Source organism: Maniola hyperantus, chromosome 17 (genome assembly GCF_902806685.2).
Source record: "Maniola hyperantus chromosome 17, iAphHyp1.2, whole genome shotgun sequence".
NCBI classification, from domain to species: domain Eukaryota; kingdom Metazoa; phylum Arthropoda; class Insecta; order Lepidoptera; family Nymphalidae; genus Maniola; species Maniola hyperantus.
Window position 1 is genome coordinate 9,275,864 of NC_048552.1, and position 26,759 is coordinate 9,302,622.

The window sequence follows — 26,759 nt, forward strand, 5'->3', positions numbered from 1 at the left end:
TTTGTGACAAGCCAACATATAGAAATTTATAAAAAATGAGGCTTGCATTATTGCCTAAAGGGTTTCTGCACCTTTCTTTTAAGCATTTATTGTATGCCTTTAGTAACACTTACTAGAACTACAGTTTGTTTGCTTTATTCAAATCCTATCTGTTAATAAAGTATAATCGTCTCGAAAACTCACTAAATGTAAAATTAAATAATTATAAAAATCTTACCTAAATTATAGTACAAATAGTAATAATTTTAATGTAAGTTGCAGTGTGACGTACCTAACAAGTGCATCTGAGTCCTAGTGTACTTTAGGTATTTTAGCTGGATGCAGTTCAGTTGACTGAAAGTCCGTAGGTGCCACGATACATCACATTCCTACGCCGAGAGTCACAACTCACAGACCATTTCGCAGTTCATATTTGCATACCTATTTCATTTGTCTTCGTAATAGTCGAGAATAATTCACTACCTAACGTTCTAGTCTTTCTAGACTAGAAATTGCAACATTCGTTTTCATAGATCTAAAGATTGTTTTAGTACCGGCATTTCTTGTGACACAGTGCAACCTGAACCTTATAATCATAACCGATAATATTATTATAAATGCGAATGAATGTTTGTTTGTTGGTTTGTCTTTCAATCATGCCCCAACGGAGCAACAGATCGATGTCATGTCATCTTGCGAGAATGTTTATTTGCCCGGGATTTGCCCAAGTCTTTGCCATGCAAAAAATCACATCACAAAGGATAAATCAACAAACAAACACTCTTTTACATTATAATAATAATAATATAAGTAGGGATAATACTCGTCATGTGATCAAAAACAAAAGCTTGTTATCGTTTCTTTGTTAGCTTTTAGTTAGCCTGAAGCAAAATTTGCCTGTTTATTCAACAAAAATCAAAAACATCAGTCAGTGTACCTACCACAATAACAAGTAATTCCAATTATAATTTTGTTTTCGCAAATAACCTAATTCTGTTCAGTATTTTTCACTGTTCTGTCGTGTACACGGATCGCTTAAGACTGTTTACCACACAATTACACGCGAACTTAATAAAATTTCTGAACAACAAAGAATAAGGACCTATAAATAACTGTTATCAACAGAAGTTAGCCAGCAATTTTTCGGAAAAGATAGAGATTAAAGTAAAACTGTCTAATACGTAGGCTCTTTTATTCTAATAGACACCATTTTCTTCCTATTCGTGATTAGATAACTAGCTGACCCGCCCCGGCTTCGCTTGAGGGAATTTTAAAAACGGCAAGGGAGTGAAATTTCCGGATATCCTGACACACGTACTTATTTCTTATTTTTAACCCAAAGGCACATTTCCATTTGTGGAAATAATTTAAAAATGACGGATTTTCTTACAAACATTCATCCCCTATTTAACCCCCTTGGGAGTAGAATTTCTGAAAATCCTAAAACACGTATTCCTGTTTTTTAATTAAAACTCCAAGTACAAAATTTTCATAGACGCAATTTGAAAAATGACGAATTTTCATAGAAGCTAGTTATGTCGGAAAATTATAGGATTTTCAAACATAATTTCCGTACTAGTATAACTTTATGTAAATGAAAATCCGTTTATCAACAGCGTTGACGTGCGAGCGTTAGTACCAGCTATTTCTTTTTTTTTTGGAGCAATAATCTTTTCTGAGATTGTTGTCTTAGTAGGCTTTCAAATGTTATGTAACACACATTTTAGAATTCTATGTTCCACGAGTCTTAAAGGAAACCTCGATACGACCGGATATTAACTGCGGAGGCGCGGGTTTCTGAAAGTGCCACGTAATTGAGCACGTGATTGGAGTGAATTATTTGACCACTATTCAAAGATGAATCCAGTGAAGATTGAACTCAACCCATAAAGTTGGGTGCCATACCCGTAACTGTCAGTACGTAACGCTCACGTCCCCATTTTACCATTCTTCGCTGTATCTTTAGTCTTTACAGGTCTTTATCCACACTTATTTGGACCACAAAATATCCAACAAAATATTCACGAAGTGTCTAAATAAAAATGGATAAAAATGTCGAAAGTGTCCACTTTGTATTCACATGCAAAGTGTAAAAATGTCTCATGCCTCTAGCCTAATTGGGGTTTTATTCATGCTTTGTAAATTGTAGCCTCATTACACTGTTAATAACTAGCTGATGCCCACGACTTTAGTCCGCGTGGATTTAGGTTACCGTTAAATCTCATGGGAACACTTTGATTTTTCGGGATAAGCCTATGTCACTTTCCAGGTCTTTAACTATATCCATCCAGAAAATCACGTCAATCCGTTGCCCCGTTGCGGCGTGATTGAAGGACAAACCAACAAACAATATATAGTGATATATTTATCACTATCTATTGTTTTGTGAAACACAATCCGATATCAATACAGTTTGAAAAAGTTCAAAACCTTATGAAAGGTCAATTATTCAATATCATATTGTTTCAGGCATACATTGTGTCCTACCTATACCTGCAAGTGAGCTGGCACTAATTAATGATTTTGTCCGACATTGATCCCTTTGGTGCTCGGAATACGTGTTTTTATCCATTGTTTGATTTCGCGATCCCTCAGTGGTCTTTGTATTATATAAGTACGTCTTCACAATGCTTTGTGACACAATTTTTATTTAAAACTTTGTCTCAAATAATAAAATTACTCAATACATATACAAATAAAATTACTCAATATAATACAATACAACCTACAAACGATAAAGGTTTCAAATTGCACTTTAAATAAAAGTTCATATTTTGGAATTTTTCTTTATGTCACATTAATTATAGGTATATCGTAATCTGTAATTTTTGGTAGATAGCTGGAAGGACATAGGCTACTTTTTATCCCGGAAAATAAAAGAGTTCCCACGGGAAATTTAAAAATCAAAACTCACGCGGACGAAGTCGCGGGTATCACCTAGTTATAAATATATAACGGAGGATATCGCAGATAAAAGCCATATTAGGTATTTTAAGATGTAGGTATTTCATATTATCAAGGGATAAATTTTTTAGAGTACTGAAAAAATCAAACAAACAAATGAATTCTTAATTTAGAGCTAAGAAAATATAGCGAGGTCTTGTTAATAATGCCTTTGCCTTCAGAAGCTGAAATTAATTGACAGGCGAAATTGTACGCCATTTTATACAATAAAACACAATTCACACAGAACAGCGTATCTTTCTGAGAGCTGTATGTTAAATTTATTTGCTCTCTTACTTTTAAACTAAATACAATATTCTCATTATAGTATAATACAAAAGTATGGAAATTAGATCACGCAAAACTTTTTGAAAAGTTGAATGAAAAAGTAAAATACATTGTTTATTCATACTCCAGAGTCAAAAAGTTGTGGTCAAATTTGGGACGCGCTTGGGTAGAAATGTTTATTTGCTCTTCGTTAGGGAAACAAGTATTATCATTTAGGAGCTAGCAAATGAAACGGGTGATTACGTAATAAATAATTTTAATAATATCTTATTAAAATATTTTTTCTTTAATCCGGACGTTTTTGTTCCACTGAATACAAATCTGAACACATTTCCAAGTAAAATACCCTAAAACTGTATTGTAATTGAGTTTGAAGTTCGTGATTTTGATCACTAAATACAAACTTGAACTTATTTCTAAGTTAAATTGCTTAAAATAGCTAAAATTGAGTCCAAAGTTCATGATATCGATCAAAACGATATAATATATATAGTAAAGTTCCAATAGCTTTCATTCAGTGTTTTGCGCCTTTTCTAAAATTTTATTTTATGCAATTACACCGTTTTGTTCGCCAGCTCCTTTCATTCATTATATTGTAAGAGTCAGGATTTGAAATCTACGACTCTCTGGGAAAGATCATCACAATAAAACTAGGTCATAGCGGCTAAAAACTGTATTACAGAGTTTAGAACCATGTTTAACTCTTCACATCTATTGTTCGACGCAATCATGTACTTTCTCAATAAAACCACCTGCTTAAAACGCGGTCGAGAGGCTTTAAAACATTTAATAGGTACTAGCTTATGCTCGCGACTTGACCACACAAAATTCAAACACCTATTTCACCTCCTTAGGGGTAAAATTTTCAAAAATCCTGTCTTAGCGGCGGCGATAGCGTCCTAAGGTTCCATAAACTTAGGTACTTTAGATTGTCTCGTCGACACGACGACTCGACCTGTTCGCTTCATTATCCTCGGAATTATGTAAAGCCAAAATAATTGGGTTTGTACAAACTAATATTTCTTCCAAGGTTTTATTAAGCCTGTCTATGCCATTAATTTATTATCGGTAGAGTTATTACAGGAAATTTGTCAGGAAATAAGTTTAATTAAAAGATAAATGAAACAATAAGCTTTAGGCTTAACAAAGGACTTCGAACGGAAATTGTTCTATTAACATTGTAAATGCGAAAGTGCGTCTCTCTATCTGTTACGATTTTATGGCTCAACCGATAAACCGATCTCAAAAGCTTACATCCTGTTAGGCAGACTTAAGCTCCTTTTTATCTGAGAAAAATACGCAGTCCTAAGCAAAAAGAAAAAACGGTAAAACACACAAATAACACGCTAATGATGTCAATCAAATCATCATCATCGTTAACCACATAGACGTCTACTGCTGGACACAGGTCTCTTATAGAGACTTTCACACGGTCTTGCGCCGCGTTTCCCTACGACTCGCTTGATGTCGTCTGGCCACCTAGTGGGGCATTTCGTTGGGGGTTTATCGGCTTTTCAAACATTATTGCCTGCCCATTGCCACTTCAGCTTCTCTCAGGTTCTTCTACGGATCACCTCATTTCTGGTTTTATTACGTAGGAAAACTCCAACAAAGCCATCAACCACTGTATGACTCTGAGCTTTTTTATGAGGCCCTTAGTTAGCGACCATGTCTTAGATCCATGTCATCACTGGCAACACGCACTGCTCAAACATGCCATCGCTCATAACAACATCCATCAAGAAAAGAACTGCAAAAATTCTTGTCGCAAGAAAAGCGTAAGAAGTAAAACAAACTACGAGGTAGCAAAAACATGTCATAAACAAGTTAGGGTTTCTTGGCCCTCAGGTAACAAGATAGCATGACATTAAATAAAAATGTTTGATACATACATTCAGAGACTGAAACAAAGAGAACTTACAATACAGCGCATACGCTTGCTAACATAACCTAAGCTATTTGTTATCATCAATATGAATCAAGGGGAGATAGACAATGACACGTCTCATTGCTATACCGTAGCTTAACAATCAAACAGTTAGATCCAACATATTTTCATCGTGGATGACTGTCACTTTCATGTTAATCTTGTTCATGGTCATGTATAACTTGCGAATGCGAAAGTTCTGTATAGTAAAATTGTTCGTAAATACACGTAGGTATAGTTTGAAACTTCGTTTACCACATTTTTCAAATTGAGACTCATTCAAAAACTAAGCATTTATTGCATGATGCATGATTGCATGATGATGCTCAGCGTGAGCATGATTGTCGCTAAGCGCAAGCCTATTATATATATTCTATTTCATTATATTATAATTCGATTTCATTGAGGATTGGATCCAGATGTCTTCCGCGTCGGTATATTATAATATCTATTTTGCCCATTCAGTTTCATATTTCAGGAAAGAAGAAACGCACGCATAATATATAAAATACTGTTCCACATGAAACACTTCCTCTGCGTAAATCACTACCGAAGTTATATATTTGAAAGTGTGTTTGTTAGCTTGTCCTTCAATTACGCCACAATGGAACAACAGATGGATCTGATTTTTTGCATGGATATTGTTAAAAACGTGGAAAATATTATAGGCTACTTTTTATCCTGAAAATCAAAGTGATCCCTTAGGATTTTTAAAAACTAAAATCCACGCGGATGAAGTCGCGGGCATCAACTAGAACTAAATATATTGTTTGTCCAACTGTATGCTTGCTATAGTGTGGCTGTAATATGTTAGCATTGTAAACTGAGATAAAGCTGTATCTCCGCTATAGAACATCGCATTTGAGATGTGACTGTTGACAAATTGCAGACCAGCTTCGTTATTGGTCTAAGAGCCAGCGCGTGTCAGACCTTCGTTATTGTATAAAAGCTGAAAGTTTATCTGCGTATTGTCCCAAACACTATGAAGTATCATTGCAACCACCTGCCAGACACCCTTAAAGTTCTAAAGTAAATTAAAAAAAAATTAAAAAAAAAATTAATATTTTTTCAATTGCAACCGCTACTTGTTGCCTCCTTAACCTTAGAATGATTCATCGGTTTCTCACGTCTTATTTCCAACGATTCGATTTCGTAATCAAGCACTAACTTGTAATATTTAAAAAACAAAAATTTTTGATTCGTCTAAAGCCGTGGTCGTCAAACTGCGGCCCCCGGGCCGCATGCGGCCCGCCGCTGGTATTTGTGCGGCCCGCGGCATACCAAATAATTTTACAAAAAATACTAATTATACCTATGATTAAGTATCGCAATCAACATTTAAAAAAAAAAAATCGCAATCGCCTTCCAGTCATTTAAAAGACACCATGAGGATTTCACGTAGTCCCAAAGACGCGAACATAGCAGAAATTGTAAAAAAAATGCAACATAATTCGTGAATTGTAAACTTTTTTATTTATTACTTAAGTGCCTAACTACCTTAAAATAAAATGTGTTTTTCTTTGTACCTAACCAAAATCTCAAATAAACATTTTTGTTTTTATTTACCTACATTCACTTGCACCCGCGTTGCTAGTCTTCACATAGGTAATTACAATTCACAAGTGTACGGCCCTCAGTACTATCTCACATTGTCCATGTGGCCCTTGACCAAAAAAGTGTGACGACCACTGGTCTAAAGCAACCAAACATAAACATGTAAGGGACTGGTACTCGACGAGTAGGTACCTACCTATAATTATTATGAGCATGTCGTACAAACTTTTCGACAAGTTCCCAACAAAGTTGTAACAAGGGTCTCTAGCTAACCAAAAAATAAGTTCCTGGTAATTACATTTCATTTTTCTATTTTTTTTGTAGCAATAGGTATAAAAATTAGGTTCCGTCCACGTTGGTAACCAATGTTACGACCAGCCACGATATAAGATTTATACTTCGTTTTTTCGTAACTGGTTATAAATAAAGAATATTTTAACTGGATTCGTGACAGAATTAGATTAAAATTACGAAACAAAAATACGTCGAGATTTTTTTTTAACTTCGGGATGTTCATAAGTCAAGTGTCATAACTCAAAAACTTACATTAGGTTTCAATATTTTATTCCTGTGCTTCGTATGTAAAAGGGGGCTGAGTCCCCGATTCTGATTTTCTTAGTTGCTTCTAATTGCAAAAAAAATTTTTTATTTGTTTAATACAACAGATATTTCGAAAAGGAAATGAGCAAAGGTTTAAAACATAGTCAGCGTCAACTCGACCACCACTTAGTCATTTAACGACTCGAAAGACATAAAAAGCGTCATCTCGAAAGCGACCATTACATTTTAATCTTACTGAATAAAACAATTTGTGTTAAAAGAAATTTAGCGAAAATGAAATACTTGCGTAAATATTTTGTTAGCAGAACTTTTGCTACGAAGTAAATTAGAGAAACAGTGAATAAGTTAAATAAGACACTAAAGTTTATTTTACATTAAGTTTTGAACAATGTCACATAAAAACCTGACTAAGAGTAAATATATTATACTTAGCTAAGCTAGCTTGCTAAATTAAGCCACTTGCTTTAACGGTGACGGAAAACATCATGAGGAAACCTGCACGCCTAAGAGTTCTCCATAATGTTCTCAATGGTGCGGGAAGTCGTACCCACCCCTACGAGATGAGTGAATAAATGGTTAGATGCCCTAAACCCTTCTCATTTTGAAAAGATGTCCGTCCTTAGTAGTTGGCCGATGACAACTTAAGACAATGATGATAATGGTTACTTATATTCACTCTGAATATGTGCTTACTTCTTTACTCGTAAAATAATATTATGTCTTTTCTAACTTTTTTTCTAACTCTAATATCTACTGATTGTAGGTGAAGCTTTCAGGTATATTAAAATAATGTTATGTTGTGGAATGCTTACTTTTTTCTCAAATTAATTGTAGAACATTTAGATTTGATTAAATTCTCTTTGTCCAGTGCACTGCGGTTTCCTCATTAAGTCTGTTGTAGGTACTCGATTTCGGAGCGCTTGAACGTTATTTAAAACTAACTGAAATTTAATTAATAGCCAAGTTGTTTATCCATATCCATACTAATATTATAAATGCGAAAGTGTGTCTGTCTGTCTGCTAGCTTTTCACGGCCCATCCGTTCAACCGATTTTGACGAAATTTGGTACAGAGATAGCTTGCAACCCGGGGAAGGACATAGGTTGGCTACTTTTTATCCCGGAAAATCAAAGAGTTCCCACGGGATTTTTAAAACCTAAATCCACGCGGACAAAGTCGTGGGCATCATCTAGTAAGAAATAAGACGTTTACCAACAATTTGTTTCCTCGTTTTTGATCATATGAAAAAAGAGGCAATGAGGAAAAAAATATCAAAAAAGTGAGGTGTAAATAATAATTAATAAATTATCATCATAATCAAATACTTAAAAGCTAACCAAGAATACGTAAAAAAAATATGGCTAACTGTGCAAAAATAAAGCTTATTCATAAAAAAATTCTCATGTGGTGTTTCCTTAGTATCTTTCTAATATTTTAATCTTTCTAATATTTTCAATTGTGAGTTTCGATGATTGGATGTGTGTTACTCTTCTACGCCACAATGACTGAACCGTTTTGGCTGAAATATGGAATGGAAATAGCATATACTTTGTATTAGCAAATGGGTTTTTATACTTATACTTTTTATTCCGGAAAACTAAAGAGTTCCCGTGAGATTTTGAAAAATCCTATATCCACCCGGAAGTCGCGGGCATCACCTAATGGTTTTTTTCTAAAACCATCATTTCTGCTTATTATTTATTATAGTTAAAGTAAAAACGGGCTTAATGTCTTTCGAGTAGGTACTAATTACAAAGAACTTTGTAATAAATATGTACTTACTTATTTTGTTTTTGTTTTAATATAAGGCATCAAATTGTCTGGAAGAAAACGCGTCTGTAAACTTGCTTTTCTTTACCACATAACAATGAAGTCAGTGAAGCAGTCCGTAGTCCTAGATAATGGGCAAAGTGTAATAAAATTATAGGGTCTAAAGTTGTTTAAAATTTCCCAGCTACGATCACATTTCACAATGATCCCTAAATATTTGGTGCAATCATATCATTCGTTGTTGCATAAGTCCAGCAAATTGCTAATGCGCGTGGCAGCCATTTTAGTGACGTCAGCACTAGACTGAAGTTTCGAGCTGATGGTATATTTTTATTTCGGCTGACGTCAAAACGACGTCATTTCGACGTTAACGAGACATGGTTCCAGCGCAATAGCAATTTGTGGGACTTATATTCAAGTACCTATTTCTGCGATCCTCTAAAGTTTTATTCGTGCAGGATAACATGGCTACTACAGGTTCGCGAATTTTTCTAAACAATAATTTCTCGATCCAATTTTTAATTTTAAGATTAAGGTGTGATGTAATGAAAAAAAAGAGTTAGGTTAAGTCAGATTATTTCAACTGTACAATCCGTCGGAAATATCTTAGAACCTGGCTGAATGACGTCAAGCAACGTGTTTGCGTTGGCAACGGTACTGGCACTGGTACTGGCACTGGTACTGGTACTGAGAACGTGGTGTTTATAATATACTCTTTGGATTCTGGATATGCGAAAATGTGCGCAGATTTTTCCGACGGGTTGTATAATGTTCAGTGTTCAGTGACTGTGCCTCAAGCTGCAACTGAGCTAGCGATAATTAATGATTGTACTCAATATTGGTTCTTTCAGTTCTCTGATTGCTCTCTTTCCTTTTGTTTCACGATTGCTCAATGACCTATTGTACCATCTAGAGAGATTATGTGTTTATAGTGGGTACAGAATTTATTTATCACTACCCATATTATAAATGCGAAAGTGTGTTTGTTTGTTGGTTTGTTGGTTAATTGGTTTGTTGGTTTGTTGGTTTGTCCTTCAATCACGTCGCAATGGAGCAACGGATCGCCGTGATTTTTTGTACAAGACCTGAAGAGTTACATATAGGCTACTTTTTATCCCGGAAAATCAAAGAGTTCCCGCAGGATTTTTAGAAACCTATATCCACGCGTACGATGTCACGGACATCGGCTAGTCAATCTCAAAAGTTAAATAAGGTAAGGTGGAGACTAAATATCTTATTTATTTACTGGATGATGCCCGCGACCTAATGCGCTTGGAATTGATTTTTTTTAATCCCGCAGGAATTTATTGATTTAGGTTAGCTTATTGAAAAATAGGTTGCCTATGTAAGTATGTATTCAGGGTAGTTATAACCTACCATCATTGCTCTAAATTTCAAATCAGTTCTGATTTCAGGATCTACATTTACTTATAACAAAACTTTTGTCGCAGTATAAACAGAGAGACACGATTTTTCCTAATGCGTGTGTTAAAGGTCAGTTCAAACCACGCCTAAAGTTTTTGTGAGACTGAAAGTACATATTTTATTAACATCCAGTTGCATGACAGGCGATTAAAGTTACGATGCGGTTATCGTTAAACTTTGACCGTCAATAAAATCAAAATAGGTTGCCCAAGCAAGAAGGTTAACTTTGGGCCAAATTTACTTTTAATCTTAATTATGGAGGTATGAATACTAACACATGCAATCCACTTTGCTTTTTATGGTGCGGAAAGTTTAACGATCACTGTAACGTAACTTTAACCGTCTGTCATGTAACTGAAAGATAAAAGTTAATTAAATTTATGGTTACGGTTTGTTGTAGACGACTCATTTATATTCAATAATACACTAATAATTATTATTTACTAAGTACATCCATGAATATACTATAGTGAAAAAAACTCATTTATATACACGTAACAAACCGCAGCCGGTGTTTTAAAAACATTTTAAATTAAGTATTTATGTAGGTATACAGTATGATTTAATGTATGTGTATATTTTCTAATATTATAAATCTAGCTAATTTTCTACGGCACATACCATTTTACTCATTATATAAATGGATGGGGATTCATAGAGATTAACCGCATCACACGCTGCCACACTGCGGGTTGCCGGATTACACAACCCGGAATTTCTCTCGAGATGTGCAGATGTAATTAGTGAAATTGCGAGCCTCATTTTTTTAGCTACCTACCCTCAAAGTGCTTTTAACAAAAATGATATTTTATAGCGAACCTAGTCTTCGTTACTTCATCCGCGTGGATTTAGGTTTTTGAAACTACCGTAAGAACTCTTTGGCTTTCCAGGATATAATATAGCACAATGCCTATCTCCGGTTCTGGTTTGGCCTTTATATGAAAAGTAATGTAAAATATTCTGCTATTAAAAAAACAATGCAATAAAAGAGGCTGATTCTTCTATTGTTGAAATCAGAGTACGAAACCTAATGCGTCATACATAACATAGACACAAAATAAAGTCTTTCAAAGAAAGTCACAAAGGGCTCATACATCAATGTTACCCTCACCGCATTGTCATAAGTAAGTACCTACATAAAGCACGCATGTGTGAACACTCACACGAAGTACTTGGTTCTGGTACAATGACCATCTACTCACAAGTCAAGATGGCAATCGTGGTGGGGACACCCTACACATCCGCACAGAATTTGAACTCGCTTTTTCTCTTGCACCACATTGACACAGCTCTACCAACGAGAATTACTATACACGGACCTACTTTTTGAAGCTCGAAACCCTTTGAAAACGTATCCTCTAGGGACTAAGGTGGTGCACTATAGGTTCACGAAGTTATAGTATAGGTTGAAATGGCAATCGGGAAGGAAACGCCCCGCATAGCCCCCGCGCTAACCCGGTACGGGCAAGCGCGGGTGACGTGTGGGTGTGCGGGGCGTCCTCCCACCTCATACCTCGATTGCTATCTCAAACTGTCGTGGATTATAGAAATATATACCTAGCTTTATAACAGTGCGGTGCAGTGCACGGTACTACAATTGAAAATGTCTTAAAAGATACCGCAAAGTATTTGAAGTCGTAATATTGTAACAAAACGGTGGTAGCCTAGTGGCTACACGCATCTGCAAGAAAATTATGGAGAAGTCAGGCATGTATGTTTCCCCACAATGTTATCCTTTACCGCTAAAGCAAGTGATATTTAATTGCTAAAACCTACTAGGCCGTACCTACAGACATACTGTATGGAATCTTTACTTTAATTGTTATCCCCATTGTTACTCCGATATCTGTACGGAATTTGCATGCAGTGTTTACTTTTAAATGATTTAACATAGTTGTGCATGATAAAAAATCTATGTATGTTTTATAGCTATTAAGTTTTAATAAAATAAAAAACGCGCGTACTCCGAAAAGTTAGAGGTGCGAATCCGGGGTCGAATCGCCTGATCTCCCAAATGGGAAGCAGATGTCTGAACAACTAGGTTATTATGGCTAACGCATTATTTATCGAAGATAATAATATATTACGATACTTCACACAACTCTTTATTTTACTGTCAAAGATCGCGCTCTACCTCCATTGTTCGGGTCAAAGTATGAAACACAATAATGGCGTTACAACAAACCCTCACAATAAACCTTTTCAAATAAAGCCACAAAAGCCTTACTGCGTAATGTAACCACAAGTATCAGGCTTTTGAATTGTTGTAGGTACTACTAGGCCCCACTCAGTACAGACAATGAACTTTTAAGACTTTTCTAGACGTTTTCGAATCAAAACAAGACATCAATCGCTTTCTAGTATACAGAAATCAAAACTAAGTGCTGAGATATTATGAAATTCCAGATAGGCAAAGCACATACATTCGTGTTCGAGAAAGAGAATACGGAAGAAGGAGATAGCAGATCTATAGAGCATTGTCTCTGTGTTGAGACCGACAAAACGTCATATAGGTATGAGTGACAGAGACAGCGCTCTACAAAGCCGAAATGTCATTCTAAAGGCTGATGTACATAACTTTCCGTCAGGTTCTCTAAGGACTATAATCTAGATGCTGGTTGGTGCGGTGTTAACGCACTCGAATATGAAATTCAAGCATGCTTCAAAACAGGCGGCCCGCGTTTGGTTGCTTAAACGATTTAAGCCTTAGAAATTAATACTTCATTTATTTGATACTAGAGGATGCCCGCGATTTCGTCCGCGTGGATTTCAGTTTTTAATAATCCCGTGGGAACTCTTTAATTTTCCAGGATAAAAAGCAGCCTATGTCCTTCCCCGGGATGTAAGGTAGCTATCTAATTTAATCAAAATCGGTTGAACTGTTGGGCCGTGAAAAGCTGACAGACAGACAGACAGACACACTTTCGCATTTATAATATTAGTATGGACTAACCGATGCCCGTGACTTTATTCGCGTGAATTTCGGTTTTCCAAAATACCGTGAGAACTCTTTGATTTTTCGGAATAGAAAATAATTTGTTGTCTTGAAGATACAAGCTATCTCTCGTCCAAATTGTTACAAAGGATGGGTCTAGAAAAACTAGCAGACAGATAGACCTTTCTCTTTTTTAATAGTATGGATTACGTACTAACTTACGAATTTCTTAGTGTAAAGATATTTCCTACCTAGGATATCCTATGTCCTTTACCAGTAAAGCTATGGGCTTAAATATATCTCGCAAAGTATACCAGGCTCTGCGGTTGTGAACCAACGGCTTAACCTGACTTGTTAAGAACCTATATCCTGTCTGAACAAAACTAAGTTTATTCTTCAAAGGAATGCTGTAGGTGACAATTTGCTTTATTCTTTAACTAGCTTATGCTCGCGACTTCGTCCGCGTGGACTACACAGATTTCAAACCCCTATTTCACCGCCTTAGGGGTTGAATTTTCAAAAATCCTTTCTTAGCGGATGCCTACGTCATATTAGCTATCTTCATACCGATTTTCAGCCCGATCCGTCTAGTAGTTTGAGCTGTGCGTTGATAGATCAGTCAGTCAGTCAGTCAGTCACCTTTTCCTTTTATATACCTATTTAAGATTAAGATTAAGAAGAAGATTCTACTTTTTGTTTAATATTGACTTTAGTATAATACGGATTAATTTATACTTATTTACAGAAGTTCTTAATTTGGTTTGAAAGTTAAATAAAATTTAATTTAGGCATACCTACCTACCTTATCTAAATATTTTAGCAGAGTCTATAGGGGTCTCTTATCGGTAATTGGATGTTTGGTCGACTTTGAAGGTCTGAATTTGACTTTTTAGGGTTCTGTACCCGAAGGACGTAATAGGTAGCAATGTTGGAATTTTCAGAGAATGTGTATTTCTATTGCCATTATAACAACAAATAATAAAAAAAAACCGGCCAAGTGCGAGTCAGGGTCACTGAGGGTTCCGTACTACAATCGTATTTTATTGACATTTTGCACGATAAGTCAAAAACGATTATTAAATAAATAAAAATCTGTTTTAGAAGGTACAAGTAAAACCATTTCATATGAAACCCCACTTGGTATGATAACCTTACTTTGAAAGTTGAAAACAGCACTATTTATTCATGAACTTTTTTTCTTGTGATGTAACCACAAATTCACGGTCTTCAGATTTTTCCCCTCATGTCTGCTAGACCTACCTCCCTACCAAATTTCGTGATTCTAGGTCAACGGGAAGTACCCTATAGGTTTCTTGACAGATAGAAAGCCAACAAATTGATCCTATAAGGTTCCGTTTTTCCCTTTGAGGTGCGGTACCCTAAAAATTTAAAATAACCGCCATGAATAAAATGTGTTATTTCTTGTACGATGGATGGTACGGAAACGGAACCTTTTGTGTGCGGACCTAACTCAGACTTAACCGATTTTCATTTGTTTCTCAGTCCACGGTTATTATCGCTATCATATGATAATAACAGTAAATCCTAAGAGTCGAAATCTCGTTTTCTCGTAGGTATGCGATTTGGGAGCCCACTGCATTATTGTTCCAAGGAAACTGCTATCATTATGGTTATTGGAAAGGGGTTACGACAGTCTAGAAATCGATGCAGAGAGAGAGAGAGATGTAGGTTCATGTAGAAGTTTGTCCTTAAATTGGACCATCTTTTTGCCTTTCAATATTTCACTTGCTACTTTCTATCGGCAGAATGAAGTTAGTATAGCGCTCTCTCTGTCAGCTTATCCCATACAAATGATAGATAGAGCCAAAAATCTCAATGAGCGTTAGCCATTTTGAGTCCAATCCAAACCAATCACAAACATGTTTTTAAAAAACATTCGAAATTCAATTCGAAAATGTATCCAAAAAACATTCGAAATTCAATTAGAAAACATAGTTTGGTTTGTGATTAGTCGGTGTATCAAAATGGTTAACGGCCATTAAGATTTTTGACTCTATTATTTGTATCGGATTACGGAACAGAGAGAATGTGTACAACATACCCTAACGATAACTTAGTTCAAATCACTTACGCAGCAAACCATCTTCGAAGGCTAAGTCACTAGGTCATGAGTCCAGCGCACCGTCAGCAAGAAATTACCTCGTTGCCATACGTGACTCCAACTTATTGGGATATATTCGTAATTTTTCTTATTTTTCTTGTTTTACGTAATATTTAGTATTTAATATTTAGTACTATTGTAAAATGCAGTGTTTTTATTTTTTCATATTTGTATTTTTAGCTTTAAGTTAACTGGTAATCCCGCACTTGCAAACTTTTAAAATGCATGCCGGTTTGCCAGTAATTGGGTGTACACTCTAAATTTTTTCTCTGTGAACTGTAATTGTTATTTTATAATATGTGTACTATCTGTTGGCAAACCAATAAAATAAAATAAAATAAAATAAAATATCTACATTTTAATATTAAGGTAATTAAATTAAGTGAGAGATGTGAAGAGGGGCATTCTGTCGTCACACCTCGACGCAGTCTCTTAGTTAGGTTAGATTAGATTAGATTTAGGCCATCATAATGTAAAACTCTGCATCTATCATAGGTTAAAATTTGATTTTAGAATAAATTTAGTAAAAGTCTATCTTCGTTTCCTTCAAAAATCCTTCTGGTTGCCGCATGCGTAACTAGTGCTATGACACGGAATACATAATAATACTAATACTTCACTCCGCAGATAGGGTATAACGCTCTAACTTTGTGTCATGTCACAACAAACATTAACATTATTAAAACCATGCTATACCAACTTTCTGACAGTTTTATAATAGAAGTTCTAATGGATTATTTTGGTAAGTCAATGCGACAAGGTACGTGTGTTTCATATGAAATACAAACATTTTCAGGTGATGTATTGAAACAGTGAAACAAACGGGAATCGTGTTAAAATAACTTTTATGACAAGTTCATGATTAAATTCAAGCTATAAGTTCGCGACAGGTGGCGTTCAGGTGAACTTTTACGGCGGCGAGCGGTGCGGTTGTAGAAAAAGGAGGGTGGCATGAGGTCAAAAAGCTCTTCAGAGCACTCCCCATTATAAAGGCGATAGAACACGCATAGAGAGTTTACGATAGATGTAGTAGGTACTTTGATATTAGTTAATTTATAATCATGCATTTATAATATTAAAATAGACAGTTCAAATTACGAGTATCTGACTTATTCAATGGCTTTTCACGTATCAATAACAGAAACAATATAATTGGTGTCATGCCCTTTGAGTTGACCCAATAAAACTGATGTGCCCAATTTGCGCCGTAAAGGTTTTTTTACTGTTATATTCTTTTATACTTATTGTGCAGACTATGTATGGCTAGTTGATGTTGATAGCTTCAACAAATGCTGAAGTGACCCCCATATTCTTAATTTATTTATTTACTTTATACGTCCGTATTTGCATCACAAAAATTTATATGTGTACCAACTCAATCGGTCCAGTAGAGCCGCAAATTGGTTGTAACAGACAGATAGACAGACACACTAGTGATCATAAGTATAAGGGTTTTGTCATTCGGACATACGAACCTTAAAAATACGAATAATGTCTTAAAATGTTCCTTTTGTCCCTTTTGTCGTAAAATGTTCTAAATTATGATGAAACCCGCAAAGAAACCCACTAAGAAGTTTAGAAATTATAAGCAATGCAAATTGTAACTTTGTTTTTGTACTATTTGGAGATACTTAACCAAAAGGGTAAATAGGTTAGCCGTTAAGAGATTTGAACTTGCCCCTAGTCCCAAATATTTTGAAACCTTTGTCCCTTCATAAAACTTTACATTTACGTCCAATCGGCTTTACAACTTTAATTACTTTGTACCATTTTTCTTGCTGTCAGTCTTCTTTGTAAAGAGGTCGACAACATGAGGAGTCTTGTTAGTGTCTTTCAGCTTTTCTTTTTAGTTTTTACTATACAGTTGCTCCGACAAAGGCAAAAAGAGAATTGCTATCCAGCCATTTTAATAATTACAACATTCAGAATTACAAAAGAAAAACGATTTTGTTCCCATATTACACAATGTTGCTAATCGCTTCTTTCTTAGTTTGAAAGTAGAGTTAGTAAGTGTGATATTTTACATCTCGCCAGCGTTTATAGATTTCATCTTTAACTACTTTGTTTCAAAGCTCAATTTCAAGTTTCAGTTCAATCCCGTTCATAGATTTCTATAGTCAGCGTTTCAAGTGGAAACTTAGCGAAATAAAAATCAGTGCACTTAATGCATGACTCCTTTATGGTCCATTTTAGGGATGATTTATGGCAACACGTGGTATGGCTCATGCCTGCCACGTGTTGACACAAATCATCTCTTACTCTAACGTTAAGTATTCGACGTTCAAAATCTAACCAACGTTGCGTTGGTAAATATACCATACTAGAAGCCTAATTAAGATAGATGCCAAAAACTTTGCGCATCTTACTATAAGACCAAAATAATTTATATTTTACTGAATAAGTAGGTATTGGGTAAAATGTTTAGTACCTAAATCATCATCATCATCATCATCATCATCATGATCAACCCATCACCAGCTCACTACAGAGCGCGGGTCTCCTCTCAGAGTGAAAAGGGTTTTGGCCATAGTCTACCACGCTGGCCATGTGCGGATTGGTAGACTTCACACACCTTTGAGAACATTATGGAGAACTCTCAGGCATGCAGGTTTACTCACGATGTTTTCCTTCACCGTTAAAGCAAGTGATAATTAATTAATTAAAACGCACATAATTCCGAAAAGTTGGAGGTGCGAGCCCGGGATCGAACCCCCGACCTCCGATTAGAAGGTGGACGTCCTAAGCACTAGGCTATCACTGCTTCCTACCTAAATACCTAAATACTAAATACCTAAGTACCTAAATACTTAAACATAATCACAAAAGTAACGAGTTTACGTTTATCCCATCGATTTCTCTCACCGTCATCTCACATCAATATTATATCCTTTCAGAAGGATTCAAGTTACAAATTTTTACCAATTTACCTTTACCATTTTACCACTTTACCAGCAGTAAATATTGCTCATCGAACTTTAGAAAGAAATTTTCGCTCTTTGTCACTCATACCGATTAAGTTTTATCAGTTTCAACTACGGAGGCAACGCTCTACAAAACCGTTATCTCTTTCTAAAGTTCGATGTGCAATATTTCCTGACGGGTATTGTACAAACCAATTTAAATAACTTCAGGATAACGTCTCACATAAGAATTTCGTTCAAATCGTGCCACAACTGAATTTCACAAATTACATTTACCCCATTACTTCAGCCATTAGGCTGTACCCGTTTTCCTAATTGTCAATACAGCGGCCTCTTTTCCGCTCTGAATTTGCCATGTGGTTGAAGAGGGCCAATTTACAAACGCCTTTCTATAACCATAATATTATATTACAATACATAAATTCAAATGCGCCTTGGGATAGGAACAAAGATCTCGACCCTTTAAATTTAATTAATCATACCCGTTTTCCTCATTGTAAATTGTATCTGGTATGCCTTTAAGCATTTATGCTTGGTTAGTGGACATCGGTCATCAACTCATCACATTGAAAGTATCAAGAATCAAGATCGGGAGTCACAGTAGAAATGTATGTTACTACTAGGTAGGTAAACGGCGCAAATATGCCTCTCTTATTACAAGTTACATTTTTGTTCCATTTGCCTGACTGCAGCCATTAGTGCTAAAAAAAATTTGGGGGACGTTTCACCGCAGTTAATTGCCTCATGTAGTATGAGAGATAGGCTAGCTTACTTTTTTGCGCAAAGGAGCAGCCTAGCTGTTTAAGTGAGGAAATTCAGCCCGTATTCTTTGCACTATTATTTTGCGGACACGGGCATGATTTGTACAGTAATTTGATAAGGCTAGCTACAATTTTTACTGTAACATTTTGCCTGGTTAGTTCAAACAATAATGTACCAATCGTATTTGTCTATCTGTAATCAGTCTGCCAATCCGCACTTGGCCAGCGTGGTGGACTATGGCCAAAGCCTTTCTCACACTGAGAGGAGACCTGTGCTCAGATACTAAACCAGCTATGGGTTGATCATGTACCAATCATGTGAAAGTGCAGAAGACAAATTTGGAAACGGCGTGTTCCATACAAATGTTAAATTAAAGATTTAATTTAGCTTAGTAATAAGCTAAGTTAATTCCCAGCTCGCTGGTTAAATATTCAATTGATTCTTAGTAATTTGAAACAGTGGATTCAACTTCAATTATTATTTTAAAACTAGCTGCCCCGGCGAACTTCGTACCGCCTAACAGTCGATTATTTTTCAGGCAATTTTTTAAATTTTTCTCTCCATAAGAACCATTCATGTACTTCAAGGAATATTATAAAAAAAGAATTAGCGAAATCAGTTCATCTATTCTCGAGATTTGCGATCAGCAACACATTCAGCGATCCATTTTTATATAATTAGAGATATACTCCGAAACAATTTCTATAATTTCCAATCCAAAATTGGCCTTATTTTTAATAATGAGGCGGCCTCATTCTCAAGAGAGCCGGCATATATTTTGCTTATTGAATTTCAATACCTAGCATAGAAATTCAGAAAGTAAATTGTGTGATTTTATGGTTCACTGTGGAAGATAGTCGCTTTTAAGTGAAGATTAGTTTAAATTGAATAAATTTTATGAGATGGAACGCTAGCTAACCTTGAAGAATGTAAAGATTAAAAGCTCTGACAGTAAAATGCTTGTAACCTTCACGGTACACAGTAACTTATTACTTAGGTACTTACTAGATGACGCGACTTCGTATGCATGGATTTAGGTTTTCAAACAAGTACTCTTCGATTTTCCGGGACAAAAGTCTATCTTAAAAAGCCTATTCCCATCCCCAGGATTTAAGCTATCTCAATACTAATTTTCGGCGAAACGGATGGGCCGTGAAAAACTCGCAAACAGACAGACGGACTTTTTAGGGATGATTTATGCCAACATGTGGCGGGCACAGGCGTGCCGCGTACGAGGCTCGGAAGAATTCAACCATCGGACGCCACACGGTGAAGCATAGACTGCTTCATATAAAAATATTCGTGATGTTTTGAACTCGTGCCTCGTCCGCGCCTCATATAAGATGGCACGGCCTGCGCTCGCCACTTGTTGGCATAAATCATCCCTTAGTGTAGAGTAGGTATAGATTTGTCTCACTTTAAATTTTCATATTCAAATGACGCTGTTTCTTTATACTTTTCCACTATTTTTTTCAAGGAACGCAATATTAGGCATTTCAGCTATCATTCGGCTGAGACGAACATTTTTATAAACGCTTTTTCTTTGTGATGATATATTATGACTCACGTACATAACGTATTGTTACAACGTGCCCCACCCCACGTATTTCATATGCTACAATCATGTTATCTCATACGTGATAATAATACTTTTACATGTCTAAGATTTCTTATGATGGACCGATTTGGAGCCGTATTTTGAAAATTCATCCGGTAATGCGCACTCATGTTTGTAACTTGTTAGGGCTCCATACCCGAAGGGTGCCAAAGGGATTAATATTACTAAGCTACCGCTGTCCGCCCGTGCGCTTGCTGTTTGTCTGTCAGTGGACTGTATCTCGTGATTCGTGAACCGTAATAGGTTCGAAACCACATGTGTATGTGTGTGTGTAATCTTAATTATATTATGATGTGATAGCCGCAATAGAAATACACACTCTGTGAAAACGTCAACTCTACCTATTACGGTTCACGAGATACAGCCAGCTGATAGACAGACAGACAAACGGATGGATAGCGGAGGCTTAGTAATAAGGCCCTTGTCGCCGCGCTGGAGCGGCACGGTCTGCTGGTGTCGTCTAAGCCGCGGCCTGGAAGTCTCCCATATTACCTATACCCAATATTGTAGTAAATGGCGTTAAAGTCAAGATGGAAGCTGGCTAAGCTGGTTTGATTCTGGTTGAGTTATTACTCACATAGTATAGAAGCACATAGTATGAAATAAAGTGGCAATGGGTCGGTGACCTGTGTCTGTACCTGGAAACAAAATTCAAAACAAAAGCCCCTAGAAATTTTGTATTTAGAAAATATTTTATTTTCCAATTATATCAGGATCGGTGTCATCCCTGAGTTCCCATGGGCAGAATTCGAAAAAGGCGGAGTGAAACTCAATCTCACCCAGGCACTCGCAAATCGCAATTCTAAAAAAACCCGTGCAAAGCTGAAAAGAATCAGCTAGTTCGTTATTCAGTAATGTCGTTTAATGACTACAATACATGATCCCCATCCGTTGTTAATTAGTTTGAGTTTCAATGAGCGGTCCGGTCTAGGTCCGATACATAAATCATCGTCAAACGCTATCAGATTCTACGCGATATTTACTGCCTCTGCTTCATAACACGTACACTCATATTCGGGAAACGTGAGGTGATCGCGATTCAAATCAAGGCGATATTTCTCAGTAAATCTGGGTATTTGATTTATATGGATACATCGAGCAATTACGTAGTACTCAGTGCTCGATTGAAGACGCTTCTAATCTTTGTTCCGTTCATCTGAACGCTAAACCAATTTCAATCGTAATTATAAGACGTTGTATTGAGTAAATATACAATCTATTACTTATTTCAATGATCAACATCATTAAGAATAGTCTTTAAACGATACGAACGACGACGATAGTCAAATAAAAAACGGACGAAAGCAAAATGAAAAGGATTTACTTACCCAGAAATCTATTACCGCATAGCAAACGTCATTTTATATTCAAGCAGTTTCCTCTTTCCCATTGCTCGGTCATTCTCTAAGGAGTCAGGAGGAGGGTCCATTTGAAATTAGTTCAGCTAACACAAGTTTCGCAAGTTTCTACTGCCTTGTATAATAATAATTTGACAAGTAAACTGTAGCTAAGGGTTGAATATATCGATGGTTGAAGGTGATATTATATTGTGAGATCGCGTTTCAGTTAATTACGCTGGTAAAGCAATGTGGACACAATTCGGTAATCTGATGGGTGACTTAAATGATCCGAATTTTACCTAGACCTACCTATAGATACGTCTCTTTGCCACCAGCAAATAAAATATGCCAAACCTGGCAACTTGTTTCTACCTAACCATTTGCGGAAGAAGTGTAACCTGACTATAACAACTGGTTTAGTTATTACCAGCGACACCCCCCAGTTTCGCTTGTTATAATTATAAATCCTATTTATTCCCTATTCCGAGGTAATTTAGAAAATCCCGCCTTGTTCATTGTTTAAATTTTAAAGAGAACCTCTAAGGGAAATTTCAGCTTCCTAGATTTTTGAGAGATTTCTAAGAGTTTAGGCGTGGGTTTCAGGAGTTTTCTTTTTATATGTTCCAAGCCGTTATTGACAGAATACAATCATTAGACCCTGATAAAAATTATGAAATAGGCTAGGACGAAGACACGTAGCTAGAGTCAATATATATTAATTCTAAATATATAAAAACAAAAGGTGACTGACTGACTGACTGATCTATCAACGCACAGCTCAAACTACTAGACGGATGGGGTTGAAATTTGGTATGTAGATAGCTATTATGACGTAGACCTCCGCTAAGAAAGAGGGTAAAATAGGGGTTTGAAATTTGTGTAGTTCACGCGGACGAAGTCGCGGGCATAAGCTACTCTTAGCTAACACAACATTGTTACAATATATTGGATACGTTCCAGTTTAGTTTAACCAAATAATATTATTTGGTATTTGATAAATTAACACTTACTGATAGTACTGAGATAATAATAATTAATGTTATTCGACAAACAAGTGATTAATTAATTAATAAGGCTTTATGTTACGTGTTAATATTATGATTGTAAGCTTAGCAGGTTCCATAATTATGATTTGGAATTGATTAATAAACAGATAAGTTTATGATGCCAATTTTTCATTAGCACTTAGGTAAGTACTTGCATGGATGAATTTACGATATACTTGCAGCAATAAAGTTTTTCAGAAATGTTCAGCCAATAGTGAAAGATTGTCGGCCAACCAGTTGGTCGATTCTGGAAAAACTGCATCAAATTGTGGCGATTGACTGAATTTATGCTATTCTTCTTACAATAATAGATTACAGCCAATAGTGAGAGAGTATCGGTTAACCAGAGGTCACATTGTAGATGTTACTGTACCGCAATCACCCAGCGATGACATAATAAATTATTGTTGTCTATCTCGTTTCACGCAGTGAATATCGATAGAATCTGAAAAGGCAGGGTTACCAACTCTGTTTCTGTAAGAGTGAAGCCACACGATGCGTTGCGTCAGCGGTGCTGCGCCTGAGCGGTTCCGCTGCGTCCATCCTACATAGAAATCGCTGTATCATGTCACACGATGCGTTACGACGTCGTGCGGCGCCGCACCGCACGCGCAACGGACTTGGGGCCAGAGAGACAAGACGGGGAGGGATGGTGCGTTGTTGCACGCCGAAGCCGCAACGCAATGCCCGTGTGGTACCCAACATTCAAATCCACAGCGGTGCGGTGCCGCAACGCACCGACAACGCATCGTGTGACCTCAGTCTAAGACGTCAGTAGGAAGAATTTCAATTAAGCCCGGCAAAAAATTGTTCGTTTTATCGTCCCCTTAAGTAAACCCGTGTCTCGTACGTCTTATCTGACCGGAAAAGGAACTTGTGCCTGTCACAATACGGCGTCGTAAAAGCCGCGCGAGCCTACAAAGCCGTTAATAGTGACAATAAAAAACGTTGGAAGGTTAAATTGTTGGCACCTTCGCCATAACAGGCACGAAGCACCTGTTGCTTGGTCAGCGTTGCCAAAAATATCGCGTCTGGCAATTTGTTGGCCATTCTTGTGTTTGCCAAAAAAACGATTATGTGTACAGGAAATGATGCAGTTTAGTTTTAAAAGGGAAAAAAGAACTCCATTTTAAAATAATTTAAATCTATCTTACATAATACGATACAAAATTTTTCAAATCTAAAACACCTCATCCTAAAACCCAAAATGTTTTCTTAGGCGCTTGCTTACCAATTATTATGTATAAATAAGCTAATTCTACTAATTTTAGTTAATTCACTCAGTTTTATCCATAAACGTAGAAATCCCTACTAAATCCTAAGAGTGGAAGTTTGTTTGTTGGTTTGTTCTTCAATCGACACCGCTAACAGAGCACCGGATCTACATGATTTTTTGCTGGATACAGTTAAAGACTGAAGAGTGACATTCATGTGAACGGAGTCACAGACATCAGATAGTCTTTTATAAATATGAGTTCTATTTATAAATATAAAAGGGATTGCAATCGGAATAAGGTCACAACTCCCTCAGGAACACGCCCCGCCATAATAATAAACTTGTAAAAACCGTGAACAAAAGCCCACACGTAACACAATGAGTCCGCTCTTTTACTTTTATTCGACAGTTGAATAAGGTTGAAAACCTACAATTACAGTCACTTTCATTATGAAAGTACGTAGACGTAGATCGACGAGGCGATGAGTCACAACAGCGGGCAGGTGAGTGTCAAAATTATGAATTAAAAACTGACCAAGCGCGAGTTGGACTGGCACCCCGAAGGTTCCATTCCTTGAAAGGTTACTTGACTTGTGTTGCTAGACCTTGCTTCTTTTTTTTTATTAGGTAGGAGGAAATCCTCATGGATGCCAATTGACATGCCCGACTTCACTGATTTTTCCTCAATGACCTACGGACTAAAACCTCCTCCCGTCGCTGGCCGTCCTTCCCGGTACTGCAATACGCAAATCTTCAGGAAAGGGGCTGTCCGGTCAGGCCTCGTTTGCCTTTTGCCTGGATCATTCGTCGTTCACACGTTTCGCCATTATTTTCTAGAGCATTTATGCACCCTTATTCCACCCCTCTTCATCGACCTGGCTTCTTGTGGAACGGGAAGTACCCTATATGTTTGAGTGTCAAAATGTACAGCTTAAATGGCCGTATTTTTGATTTCGCTAATAATTTGGAAGCTTGATTTTTACAGCTCAAAGTAACAGATAGAACTAGTATCTTGATACCTTCACGTGTTCTTGAGAAAAAGGATCTTGACAGAAAAACGGTCGGAAAACGAAATGGTCCTATTGAGGGTTCTTTTTTCCTTTTGAGATATGAAACTTTAAAAACATAGATCAATACTTATTTTTTATACGTCAACTAGTACGTCAATTATTTTATGCGTAAATTGTTGATAAGTTTTTATACTTTTTTTATTTATTGCGTTATAGCAATATGCTTTCATGCAGGGGCTGGCGTGGCGGAGGGATCTCGTTTACCATTTCTCTCGTATTCATATACTTCTATGGCGCGATAGGGCCTCTAGGCGAGTTGAGCCGCCATTGGTACTGAAAGTGACAGTATGAATAGGAAAATGCAGGTTGGCAGTCAGCTTTTAGCCCCATTGACCCTCTTTGTCCTGACTACCGTCGAGTGAGAAATACGGAGTGATATGAAACACTTAACCTTATATGTGGCTTGGGTTAATAGTGCTCAAGAGACAGTGCATTTTATGTTAGTACGACCTTCCCCAAATTTTCTTTGTAATGCTTTCAAACTTCACCTGATAATAAACAAGATTTTTTTTGCGTATTTTCGTAATATCAAAAATATATTGGACGGAAATAAAGGTGAAAGAAAGTAGCATACCCCACTCCTCTATTTTCGGAAGACGACGTAATAAATTATTACCTTATAAGAAAAATTTATTCTTCCATACTAATTATTATAAGTGTCTGTCTGTCTGCCTTTCTGTTATATTTGTCACCGTTCACAGTCCATCCGTTATTTTTATAGGATAGGCTTGCACTTGTCGACAGCCATGCCTTAAGGTAAGCAACGAGGAGGTCTAAAGTGGAGCGCGCTTTAACCTTTATTTTGACGAAATTTGGTACATAGATGGCTTGTTTAGGAGATGTGCTAGGTTCAGATCTAGGGATGTGTTCAAATTAATGTGGGGTAGCGCCGTGTTCTTAGCCTATCAAGTTCGTAGTGAAGTAACACAAAAGTTCACACAAAAAGTACTTATTTTACGCCTTGATTTTAGTTACAAATACAAGTAAGACAGTGACGCCGCTACATTTTAACAAACAGCCAGCTTGGCAAAATGCTGCGTCAGCCTTGTAGACCCTACAGTTTGTATCCCGGACATAGGTTACTTTTTATCCCAGCATATCAAAAAGTTCCCACAGTATTCCTGACTCCACGCAGATAAAGTTATAAACATCATCTGGTATAGTATAGAGTATAGTAGGTACGGTACAATGATGTTTGTCCTAGCCAATAAAATAAACGGGAACTAACTTGATGTAAAAAGTTTTACTAGAAAAGAAAATACGTACGTAAGCTAAGTACTAA

General features: G+C 36.6%; 1 protein-coding gene across 3 annotated transcripts in view; it reads left to right on the top strand.

The window, feature by feature from the left end:
* The window catches only part of unc-13, a 394,380-nt gene that overhangs the window by 252,828 nt on the left and 114,793 nt on the right, over positions 1–26,759 (top strand). The gene's annotated exons all lie outside the window — the stretch shown is intronic.